This window comes from Seriola aureovittata, chromosome 1, assembly GCF_021018895.1.
Source record: "Seriola aureovittata isolate HTS-2021-v1 ecotype China chromosome 1, ASM2101889v1, whole genome shotgun sequence".
Classification (NCBI taxonomy): domain Eukaryota; kingdom Metazoa; phylum Chordata; class Actinopteri; order Carangiformes; family Carangidae; genus Seriola; species Seriola aureovittata.
Window position 1 is genome coordinate 4,003,420 of NC_079364.1, and position 12,627 is coordinate 4,016,046.

Genomic DNA, 12,627 nt, shown 5'->3' on the forward strand with positions numbered 1-12,627 from the left:
GGGTTAATTGACTCTTAGAATCCATTTCCAGTACTCCTATTTCTCTGTTGCCTGAGCCGTATCAATATCACTTCATTATTCCAGCAAACAAAACAGCCGTTCCAAACATAACAAACCACATATTAATTTCTGAACCTTCGCTTGCTGGTAGGAACTCTGTCTAGACTACAGTGTTCACTGAGGTGCCATCACTTTCTAGGGGGTGTTCTCCATCTGCTCACCCAGATAAAACATTCAATTTCATTTGTGTTGCAAGTCGAGCCGCATATCCCATTCTGCTGTGCCTGCGTGAGAGCTACAAGAGGCAAAGACTAGAGCAGGACATTGGAAACAAAAGCCTACAGGGAGTTTTACCAGTCTGCCTTGGCTAACTCACTCGCCAAATAATTAACTACCCGCATCAAATACACCTCCAGAACACCAGTAAAGTACAGGAGCTGCTGTAAATATTGCGGAGACAGTGCACTAATCTTTTGGCAAACAGAAACTGTCAGAGGATAATGAAAAGGAAGAGAAATCATTCAGCCATCTAAGCAGTGCTGCTACCGCAAAATTTCTAAGCTACCATAACATTTTTTCTGGAGGGCGTCCATATGTAACGGTTTCCACTCAAGTCCCCCGGCTCTCCTCTTATGAAAATGTGTCTTTTAATTAAAGTAGTTGATGGGATGCATCGGGCTCAGGGGTCGACGCCGGTGATGATCAATGTTGGCTGAGAAGCAGAGCTGGCACAATGAGGACGACACATTGTTTTCAAACCTCTTCTCCTCTTCAGGCCTCCCTGTTATCTTCCAGCCCCACTTTAAGGAACATCCATCCGTCTGTGTGTGTGTGAGGACAATGATGACGGCAGAGTTTGGTGCACAGACGCTGCGGTTCCATTTCTGCGGTCCATTGTCCTCTATCAGGCACGACGGGATGTTATCAGCCTCAGCCAGGCTCAACCTCCTACAATGCTTCATTACCTGTGTGTGTGTGTGTGTGTGTGTGTGTGTGTGTGTGTGTGTGTGTGTGTGTGTGTGTGTGTGTGTGTGTGTGTGTGTGTGTGTGTGTGTGTGTGTGTGTGTGTGTGTGTTCTCATCCTGCAAACAATGCTTCATTACATGTCTCTCCCAGGGCTCCCTTAACATTTCTTCCTGTCTCATTACCCAGTGAGCGTCGTGTTATCTGTTCTAGTCATATTTACCGAGCAGACCTTTGCCTTCTCAGACGCTCACAAACACACACGCACACACACACACACACACACACACACACACCTGTCATATTTGTTAGCAGCATAATCCTGATATCAGTGCTTGTAATGAATAATCACTCAGTGTTTAATCAGTGTGTGTGTGTGTGTGTGTGTGTGTGTGTGTGCTCATGAGACATAAATACTTTATGTAAACACAGTGATATCTACAAAGAGTTGTATTTTAAAGAATCAAAATCACATACCTAGAATTTAAACAATAGATATGCCAATAGTGGCTAATTACTCTAACGTTTTTTATGAATACACTTAATATGAAAACAGACTATAGCGAAATTTTAATATATAATGCTTTAGAAACAAAACACTTAATATTCAGGTTTATTTTGAAGTTTCCAAGGCTTTTAGATGATGCAAATTTCACAACAGAGTTGAAGAGAAAAAAAACAAGGTAAACCCAGTATGTTTCTGCTTTACAGCAAGACAAATGAAAGAAACCCTCTAATACAAAAATGCAGTATGGAGGAGAGGCTTGTGGGAAAACAAACTGGTGTGAAAGTAGGGTTGCTGAGAAAGCTGAGAGTTCAGGGTCTGGGCTAGGATGGAGTCATCCAGTTGCATACAGCAGTTACTGTGCTATGTGTTAATTACTGAGCTTTTAAGTTGCTGGTAAAGGTGGATTTTACTGCCTTTCGGACGGAGCCATGGTAACTGCTTCACCTTGTTTCCAGTCGTTATGCTAAGTTAAGCTTATCAGCTGTAGGCCATGGCTTCAGACCAGCTTCTGTACAGACATGAGAGTGGTATTGGTCATCTCAGTTCATTGACAGTTTTCATTGGAACTTCCAATACCTAGTGTTGATAGTGAGATCTGGAGATAATCATGAGTAACCAGAACATTGTAGTGGGATGGACACTGAAATGTCAAAGACAGTGAAGATTATATATTTGTAAAGTTATCCGTAGTCCTTAACATCTGTTTCTTTTGTCACCTGCAGGTCGTAAGCTCTCTTCTCTCTAATGCCGACACATGGTAGAAACCTTAGTCTCTCCAGGAAATGAAGACTTCAGCAGTGAGGTGGTTCAGGCTCGATGCCGTCACGGTCTGCTCTGCTCACATCCAAATATTCAGAGTCAGTCAGTGTGAGTGCAGATGAATATGATGGCAGAGCTGGAGGCTGCAGCCCGTCACGTCTAATAAGAGACTGTCAGGTTATCATAGAAAGTCTATTGATCATCCACATCTGGCCCAGTTTCTCTCCTCGGCCCAGATTAAGGATTTCACAGCAACGTCGATAGAAAATGAATCACAAAAACACAGAGAAATAGTGGGACACAGGGAGTTGGGGGAATGTATAATTAGATGTAATTATTCAGCCTTATGCAATCTTTTTTATTTTATTTTTTTTTTTTTTCAGTTATTTCAAGGAGCTGTGTGTCATACTGGTATAACATAAGCTTAATGTTTAAATGAGAAACAGCATCCCTTTAGGTCTGCTTTTACATAACACGGAATATTTTAACTTTCTGCAGCTTTCCACTCAAATCTAAACTTCAACTCAGCAACTAGAAATTTAAAGACCGCTACTTATTATAGGCTACATCCACACTAATACGTTTTAGTTTTAAAATGCATCATCTTTGCCACGTTTACGCCTGGTGATAAAACTCAGACTCCAGCGACTTATCAATCACAACTGCTAGTTCTGAATGCAACATGGGTAACAAATTACAAGCATTGTTGAGCTTGTTGTCTTTGGTAGCAGCTGTTGTGCAACTAAATTATGCAATTTAATGCTACTCCTCGTAGTATTTTCTGCAACTAACCAACTGCAGAGTAGATAATCTGCTTCCTGTTTACACCGGCATGCACAAACCCAGCCCAGTGTATGTGAATGGTCATGTGATATGTGTTTTCAGGTGTGATAGTAAGGACAGAGATCATACTCTGATACAGAGGTAAAACAGTCGTCTCGACAGAGATGGTTTTTGTTTTAAAATTTGTTTTAGAGTGAAAACATTGTAGTGTGCACGTATCCATAGTCTATATTCCTGGGGGAAGATGTACGATGTGTTATTTTCAAATGAAGCTCTTTCTGTTTCTTCAGAGGGAGTTTTCTGTTAGAACCTGTCTTTTCTCATAACCAGCCTCTGAGGGGATAATGGCATCTCAAGCTGTTGAACAGCTGATTGTGGATGCATGTTTTTTTAATAAAGGCCAGCTGCCTGCTCAACTTATTATCTACATTCTCTATACGCAGTGATAAACAAGCACATTAGAGACCAGCGCATCTGCTGACACCTCCTGATATACAAGGTCTTTTCAAGAATTCATTTATGTTGAGTATTTTTTCTAAATGGGCCTGGCACTTGTGTATGGCTGTGCCTCTGGGCTGCGTGCCCTCTCCAATTAAAATCTGTTTGCCTAATTGATAAATGTTATCGCTTAATAAGTTGTGACAGAAAATTAATGGCGCTGGTCAGAGCGGGTGTGTGAAGGTCGTGGTGGACGGCTGATGGTTTAATTGGTTTTTACTCGGCTCTCAAGTTGTTTCTTGCCAGGCGCAGCATCCTAAAACAGCCCTGATGTCCAATTCTAGCACACTTACTGCCATTTCAATCAGGATCCAGTCCACCAAATTACCCAAGTCTGGCCTGCTGCCATTAGATTTACTATATTAAAGAGGAAAGCCCTCCCTGGATACTCTTATAGTGTTATGTGGTATCAGTTATCTAACGTCCAAGGGTTGCAAGGGTTACTTTGTGATGTGCTACAATTCGGTCAATGTTATTGATTTCCCACATTACAGAGAATGCCTTTTAGCAAGCCCTGGAGAAGGGCCGTGAACTCAGGTGTGTGTTTTTCACATGTAGAAGTGCATGTGGAGACAGTGATGCAAATAGCATGGGAAACTGCAGTTAAAGATCTAGCAGCTAAAGAACCAAAATGTGTATTTTACTCACAAGCTGGAGACCAGACCAGAACTAAGAGAGTGAGGGAGACTTACATGTGGCTTCAGGACACATTTAAGACCTGCTTTGTACCTTCTCTTTAGATGAGCTCTGATATTGCTAGGACAGTTAGCTTAGCTTAACACAAAGAACTTGGAAAACAGCTGGCCTGAACATGCCAAACAAAGTGTAGAAATTACTAGTTGCGGTTGTACAGGGGATTATTGCTTTAAGACGGCCTTTAAAACATTTAAAACACCAAGTACTATGTACACACAGTATGGTTATTATGGTTATTACAATCAGCCATTGAGCAGGAAATATCCTGACATGACACAGTGACAGGATTTGTTTCTTCATTTATCCATTTAGCCAGTGGAGAAATGAAAATATACAGCAAACAATAAATCGATTTTAGCCTGGCTCAAACATTCTCACTTGTCTGTAAATGCACACGCTGCATTACATCCCTCTATGTATCTTTATTACATCTCCTGCCGCTGCATCTTATTTTTCTCCACCTTATTCGTTCTTTCAGGAGCTCTATGAAAAATTCATACTTGGGGATAGTAAACTGCCCACTCTTATTTAAAAAAAAAAAAAAACATTTATTTTTACATCTATTGGTATATTGAGACTTCCTCTTTAGATCTGAATCTGCACTTTACAGAGAGGAGGGGAAAGTTATATAAGTGGTGGGCTAAAAGGGGCACATAAGCAGTTCATTTGTATGCTGGTGCAGGCTTCTCCTACAGCAGACATCAGTACATTAAACACCTTTAGCTATGCTAAATAGCTTTGGCCATTAGCAGAAAACAATATTCCTGTTTGTGTTATTCTCCCGACATAATTTCCAAATTAACCAATTACTTGAACATAAAGTGAGGTAATTTGAATTTGTAACTGTTATCACTGACTTCTGTCAGTAGGGAAGGTCACAAGGTCATTTAAATACATTAAATATACACACATATGTTTACACACACACACACGCACCATGACACAGGGTTAAATAAACACTTAGCTGCTCCTTCTGACCACATGTCAACAGCGGCATTGCCGTTTGCCTTGTCACTGGCTCAGCTGCACTCTTTAATTATACATCTATTGATTGGTCAGGATGTCGATAAAGCATTTAAGCAGCTTAATCCATGCTATATTAACATGAACAACATGCACATAGTTTATGTATTAATTCTCAGCCTTTGTCGGAGCACTTGTATTTGTTGCCTCTTGCATTTCAATAGGGCTGCCTTGAGTTTTCCAGAAATGTCGATAGAAAGAGGAGAAATTGATCGATTTGACTGCTGGTGGCAGGAAGGGGAGGAGGAGGTGGTGGTGGCAGAGGAGGAGGTGGCTGGGGACTGCTGAAGTTACTTTCTGTTTTGCTGAACTGTTGCCAAACCGCTATCTAGGTTCTGTTGCTCTAAACCAACAAATCTATCAGGAAGACTAAGACATCTCTTTAAGTTAAATTAGAGCTGATTGAAAAAGCAATTTACAATTGTGTGCTGTTAAGTCCATCCATTAATGCATAGACTTTTGCTGTATCCGCCCTCTCTCCCCTCCTCTCCTCCCCCTCTTCATCTATACAGTAGATGAGAGCTGTTGCTGAGGGAGTCACTCCATCACTTCTCTGGCGACCTGCGCGGTGCCAGGCTATGAATGGTAAGCACCTTTGGGTGGAGCCGTCCCTGGCTGAGGGGAGCGGGAGCCCGGTTGGACAGAGAGCACAGGGCCACCACTCACCATGACTGCGACAGACAGAGTGGAGAGAAAAAAAAGCACTTGCTTTACAGCTAACTGACAGCAGGTTAATTGACTGAACCCTCCAAAGTGCAGCTCACTAGAGAGTGCCCCCCATCCGCCACCCACCACCCATCCAGTGGCATCTCAATACACCATCTAAGATAGAGATGTTCTTACTGATCTGTGGCAGGCAGATGCTTATGGAAACCCACTGGGTCTGATTGCATAATAGTTTCTGTATAAGATTAAAAATGTGTACTTCCTGGTGTGTTGTACTAAGATTAATTGGGGAATCAGTTGATTATTTCACCAACAACAAACCTGTAGTATAGAGTATTATTAAAACTGTGCAGTCAGTTTTAGGCATGTGGCCTCGTACCTTTCACTGTCAGATCTCCCGACCCTTTTAATTGAAATTAATTGCTGAAGTGCAACTTATGTCACAAACTATGTTGTGGAAGTGACATCCTAACTCACGACTTACCTTGATGAGAGGACTGACAGATTGCATTTTCATTTTCATTTTGACCCCAAAAGAGCGTAGTGACATATAAATGTAATGTGTGTGGGCGCTGTTTGCTTATTGTATTTGAAAATTGTCACTGTAGAGCAGGTTAAGTCTTTGAAAATTAATTGTCAATAAATTGGGCTTCTCAATTTTGATTTTTACGTGGTCATAGAATGCCCATGAGTATGTGAAATGAAAATTGAATTACAGCATTTTATTTTTAATTTTTATTTTGTACTTAGCTTGGCTGAAGAGCAGCACGAGAACAGGTGTCCTAATTGGGTAGCTAACACAGGTTGCAGTCTGCTGGGGCTACAGCATGTCAGACATGAACACGAGGAGACTGGACAAGCTGCTCAAAAAGGCTGGGTCTGTGCTCTGGACTCACACAGGACTGTTGTGGAGAGACACGTGCAATGTAAGATTCAGGACATCTTGGACAATGCTAACACCCCTCTCCGATACATTCTGTGTGGATAGAGAAGCAGCTGTATAACACCTCAATTTTTGCATTACATTCATTAATTGTGTTTTTGTGTTAATCTGTTTAACAACAGGTGATTGTCCAGCAATTTGGAAACTTCTTGTCTCTGGAGCAATGAGAACTCAACTCATAAAAACATCATAGTATAGCAAAGCATAAAATGTCTAATTATAGTAAGGCTTGAAAATGTCATAGTATAGTAAGGCATAAAAATGTCAAAAAGGTCATAGTATAATAAGGCATAAAATGTCATATGATAGTATGGCATGAAAATGTTAAAAGAAAACATCATACTATACTAAGACATTAAAATGTCACGAAACATCATACTATATTAACACATAAAAATATAAAAAAAGTGTCACACTATAGAAAGGCATAAAATTGTCAAAAAACATTATAGTACAGTAAAGCAGAAAATAATATAGTAGGCATTAAAAAGTCAAAAATTTAAAAATTGCCATAGTATAGTGAGACATAAAAATGTCAAAGCACCTCACGATACAGTAAGGCATAAAATGTCATAGTACAGTAAGGCATAAAAAAGTAATTGTGTAGTATGGCATGAAAATGTCACATTATAATAAGGCATAAAAATGTCAAAAAACATCAAAATATAGCAAAGCATAAACACGTCATAGTATCATAAGGCATAAAATGTTATAGCATGGTACGGCATTAAACGTCAAAAAATGTCAAAGTATAGTAGGGAGTAAAATGTTATGGTATAGTAAGGCATAAAAATGTAAAAAGAAAACGTCATAGTATAGTGAGGCATAAAATGTCAGTATAAAGTAAGGCATACAAATGTCAAAAAAAGTATTTATATAGTAAGGCATAAAAACGTCATAGTATAATAAGGCATAAAAATGTTAAAAAAACATCACAGTATAGTAAGGCACAAAAATGTCAAAAAACATCATAGTACAGTAAGGCACAAAATGTCATAGTATAGTAGGGCGTGTTATAGTATAGTAATGCAAAAAAGGTCATAGTATAAAAGGGCATAAAACGTTACAGTATAGTTAGGCATAAAAATGTCAAAAGACGTCACAGTATAGTAAGACTTAAAATTACATACTACAATAAGGCACAAAAATGTCTAAAAATGTCATAGTATAGTAAAGCATTAATATGTCATAGTATAGTAAGGCATAAAAATGTAAAAAAAAGTCATTATAAAGTAAGGCATAAAAACGTAAAAAAAAAAAACATCACAGTATAATAAGGCACAAAAATGTGAAGAAAACGTCATTATATAGTAAGGCATTAAACGTCTTAGTATGTGATAAGGGATAAAATGTTGAAAAATGTCAAGGCACAAAATGTCCAAAAATATCATAGTATAGTAAGGCATAAAAAAGTAATTGTGTAGTATGGCATGAAAATGTCAAAAAACATCAAAGTATAGCAAAGCATAAACACATCATAGTATCATAAGGCATAAAATGTTATAGCATGGTAAATCATTAAACGTAAAAAAACATCAAAGTATAGTAGGGCGTGTTATAGTATAGTAAGGCATAAAAATGTTTAAAAAAACGTCATAGTATTGTGAGGCATAAAATGTCGAAAAACGTGAGGCATAAAAATGTAAAAAGAGGTCATAGTATAGAAGGGCATAAAACATCATAGTATAGTAAGGCACAAAAAGGCATAGTATAATAAGGCATAATTATGTTTTTTTTAAAAACATCACTGTATGGTAAGGCATTAAAATTTCAAAAGACGTCAGAATATAGTAAGGCTTAAAATGACATAGTATAATATGGCACAAAAATTTAAAGAAACACCTCATAGTATAGTAAGGCATTAATATGTCATTGTATAATAAGGCATAAAAAATGTAGAAAAAAACAAAAAAACATCATAGAATAGTAAGGCATTAATATGTTATTATATAATAAGGCATAAAAATGTTATAGTAAAGTAAGGCTTGAAAATGTAATAGTATGGTAAGGCACAAAAATGTCAAAGTTCATTGTATAATAAGGCATAAAAAATGTTAAAAAAAAAAACTCATAGTATAGTAAGTCATTAATATGTCATTATATAATAAGGCATAAAAATGTTATAGTAAAGTAAGGCTTGAAAATGTCATAGTATGGTAAGGCACAAAAATGTCAAAAAGGTCAGAGTATAGTAAGGCATAAAAATGTCATAGTATAATAAGGCATAAAAATGTAAAAAAAAAAACAAAAAAACATCACAGAATAATAAGACACAAAAATGTCAAAATACGTCATTATATAGTAACGCATAAAAATGTGAAAAAAACGGCATTATATAGTAAGGCATTAAACGTCATAGTATGTGATAAGGGATAAAAAATTAATTTAAAAAAAGTCGTAGTATAGTAAGGCATAAAAAACTAATAGTATAGTAAGGCATAAAACATCATGATATAGTAAGGCATAAAAACATCATCGTTGTTAGGATCAGGACCCTGTGGTCCTTTTCTTTCATTTTTCCTTGTGTTCCGCTGTGTTCCCTTCTTTTGGTTGTTTGTCCCCAGTTTGCATCTGTTTGTCTGTGTGTGTTTAGCTTGGCGTGGCTTCGTAGATCCTGCTCCCTCCAGTCTCCATCCGCACCTGCTGTTCATCTCACAATCAACTCCACAATCACCTGCGGCTCAACTCTTCACTCATCGCAAGATCGTTCCGTATTATGCTATCGCCAGGCTTTGCCTTTTTGGAAACCTTTTTTGCTCTGTGTCTTGTTGAACTGTTCATTAACCCTGAGAATCCTGTGCCTTAGGTTCATTCTTCTGCCACCCTGCCGCCTCCCACGCTCGGCTTCAATCTCATCTTGTCAGTTTGGATTTCGGTTCACTAATTCAACTCAGAAGATTTCTGCCTCTTCGTCACACCTGCCTGCACTGCTCCACAACTCCCAACAATATAAAATAAAAATGATTATTTTCCATTACTTCAATGTGTTCTGCTTTGTGGGTTCACATCCTCACTAAAACCTTACAATAGTTTAGTAAGGCATAAAATTCTCAAAGAATGCCATAGTAAGGTAAAAAAAAAGGCATGAAAAGTCATAGTATAGTAAGGCATAAAAACTCATAGTATAGTAAGGCATAAAAACTCATAGTATAGTAATACATAAAAAGTCGTGAAAACGGCAGAGTATAGTAAGGCATAAAAAGTCATAAAAAAGACATAGTATAGTAAGGCATGAAAAGTTATAGTATAGTAAGGCATAAAAAGTCATAGTATTGTAAGGCATATAAAATTATAGTATAGTAAGGTATAAAAAGTCGTAATATAGTAAGGCATAAAAACTCATAGTATAGTAAGACATAAAAAGTCATAAAAACATTATAGTATAGTAAGGCATAAAGAGTCATAGTATAGTAAGGCATAAAAAGTCATAGTATAGTAAGGCATAAAAAGTCATAAAAAGTCATAGCATAGTAAGGCATAAAAAGTCATAAAAACATCAAAGTATATTAAGGCATAAAATGTCATAGTATAGTAAAGCATGAGAAGTCATAGTATAGCAAGGTATAAAAAGTCATAAAAAGTCATAAAAAAGTCATAGTATAGTAAGGCATAAAGAGTCATAAAATTGTCATAGTATAGTAAGGCATGAAAAGTCATAGTATAGCAAGGCATAAAAAGTCATAGTATAGTAAGGCATAAAAACTTATAAAATCGTCATAGTATAGTAAGGCATAAAAACTTATAAAATCGTCATAGTATAGTAAGGCATGAAAAGTCATAGTATAGCAAGTCATAAAAAGTCATAAAAAAGTCATAGTATAGTAAGGCATAAAAAGTCATAAAATCGTCATAGTATAGTAAGGCATAAAAAGTCATAAAATCGTCATAGTATAGTAAGGCATGAAAAGTCACAGTATAGTAAGGCATGAAAAGTCATACTATAGCAAGGCATAAAAAGTCATAAAAACGACATAGTATAGTAAGGCATAAAAAGTCATAAAAATGACATAGTATAGTAAGGCATAAAAAGTCATAAAAACGTCATAAAAATGTCATAGTATAGTAAGGCATAAAAAGTCATGAAATCGTCATAGTATAGTAAGGCATGAAAAGTCACAGTATAGTAAGGCATGAAAAGTCATAGTATAGCAAGGCATGAAAAGTCATAAAAACGACATACTATAGTAAGGCATAAAAAGTCATAAAAATGACATAGTACAGTAAGGCATAAAAAGTAATAAAATCATCATAGTATACTAAGGCATAAAGAGTCATAGTATAGCAAGGCATAAAAAGTCATAAAAAGTCATAAAAAAGTCATAGTATAGTAAGGCATAAAAAGTCATAAAAACGTCATAGTATAGTAAGGCATAAAGAGTCACAGTATAGTAAGGCATAAAAATTCATAAAAAAGTCATAGTATAGTAAGGCATAAAAAGTCATAAAAAGTCATAAAAAAGTCATAGTATAGTAAGGCATAAAAAGTCATAAAATCGTCATAGTATAGTAAGGCATGAAAAGTCACAGTATAGTAAGGCATGAAAAGTCACAGTATATCAAGGCATAAAAAGTCATAAAAAGTCATAAAAAAGTCATAGTATAGTAAGGCATAAAAAGTCATAAAATCGTCATAGTATAGTAAGGCATGAAAAGTCACAGTATAGTAAGGCATGAAAAGTCATAGTATAGCAAGGCATAAAAAGTCATAAAAATGACATAGTATAGTAAGGCATAAAGAGTAATAAAAATGACATAGTATAGTAAGGCATAAAAAGTCATAAAATCATCATAGTATACTAAGGCATGAAGAGTCATAGTATAGCAAGGCATAAAAAGTCATAAAAAGTCATAAAAAAGTCATAGTATAGTAAGGCATAAAAAGTCATAAAAACGTCATAGTATAGTAAGGCATAAAGAGTCACAGTATAGTAAGGCATAAAAAAGTCATAGTATAGTAAGGCATAAAAAGTCATAAAAAAGTCATAGTATAGCAAGGCATAAAAAGTCATAAAAAGTCATAAAAAAGTCATAGTATAGTAAGGCATAAAAAGTCATAAAAACGTCATTGTATAGTAAGGCATAAAGAGTCACAGTATAGTAAGGCATAAAAAGTCATAAAAACGTCATAGTATAGTAAGGCATGAAAAGTCACAGTATAGTAAGGCATGAAATGTCATAGTATAGCAAGGCATAAAAAGTCATATAAAGTCATAAAAAAGTCATAGTATAGAAAAGCATAAAGTCATAAAAAGTCATAAAAAAGTCATAGTATAGTAAGGCATAAAAAGTCATAAAAACGTCATAGTATAGCAAGGCATAAAAAGTCATAAAAAGTCATAAAAAAGTCATAGTATAGTAAGGCATAAAAAGTCATAAAATCGTCATAGTATAGTAAGGCATGAAAAGTCACAGTATAGTAAGGCATGAAAAGTCACAGTATAGTAAGGCATAAAAAGTCATAAAAAAGTCATAAAAAGTCATAGTATAGTAAGGCATAAAAAGTCATAAAATCGTCATAGTATAGTAAGGCATGAAAAGTCACAGTATAGTAAGGCATGAAAAGTCATAGTATAGCAAGGCATAAAAAGTCATAAAAAAGTCATAAAAAGTCATAGTATAGTAAGGCATAAAAAGTCATAAAATCGTCATAGTATAGTAAGGCATGAAAAGTCACAGTATAGTAAGGCATGAAAAGTCATAGTATAGCAAGCATAAAAAGTCATAAAAAGTCATAAAAACGACATACTATAGTAAGGCATAAAGAGTCATAGTATAGTAAGGCATAAAA

General features: G+C 36.1%; 1 long non-coding RNA gene across 6 annotated transcripts in view; it reads left to right on the top strand.

The window, feature by feature from the left end:
* Positions 1-9,816, top strand: part of LOC130172573 (uncharacterized) — a 50,191-nt gene extending 40,375 nt beyond the window's left edge. For 3 of the 6 annotated variants that reach the window (XR_008828289.1, XR_008828295.1, XR_008828292.1), the window contains 3 exons: positions 5,743-5,815; positions 6,647-6,822; positions 9,433-9,816. This is a non-coding gene — a long non-coding RNA (uncharacterized LOC130172573). The remainder of the gene's footprint in view (positions 1-5,742; positions 5,816-6,646; positions 6,823-9,432) is intronic. The other 3 variants (XR_008828290.1, XR_008828296.1, XR_008828294.1) reach the window with 2 other exon arrangements.
* The last annotated feature ends 2,811 nt before the right edge of the window (positions 9,817-12,627 follow it).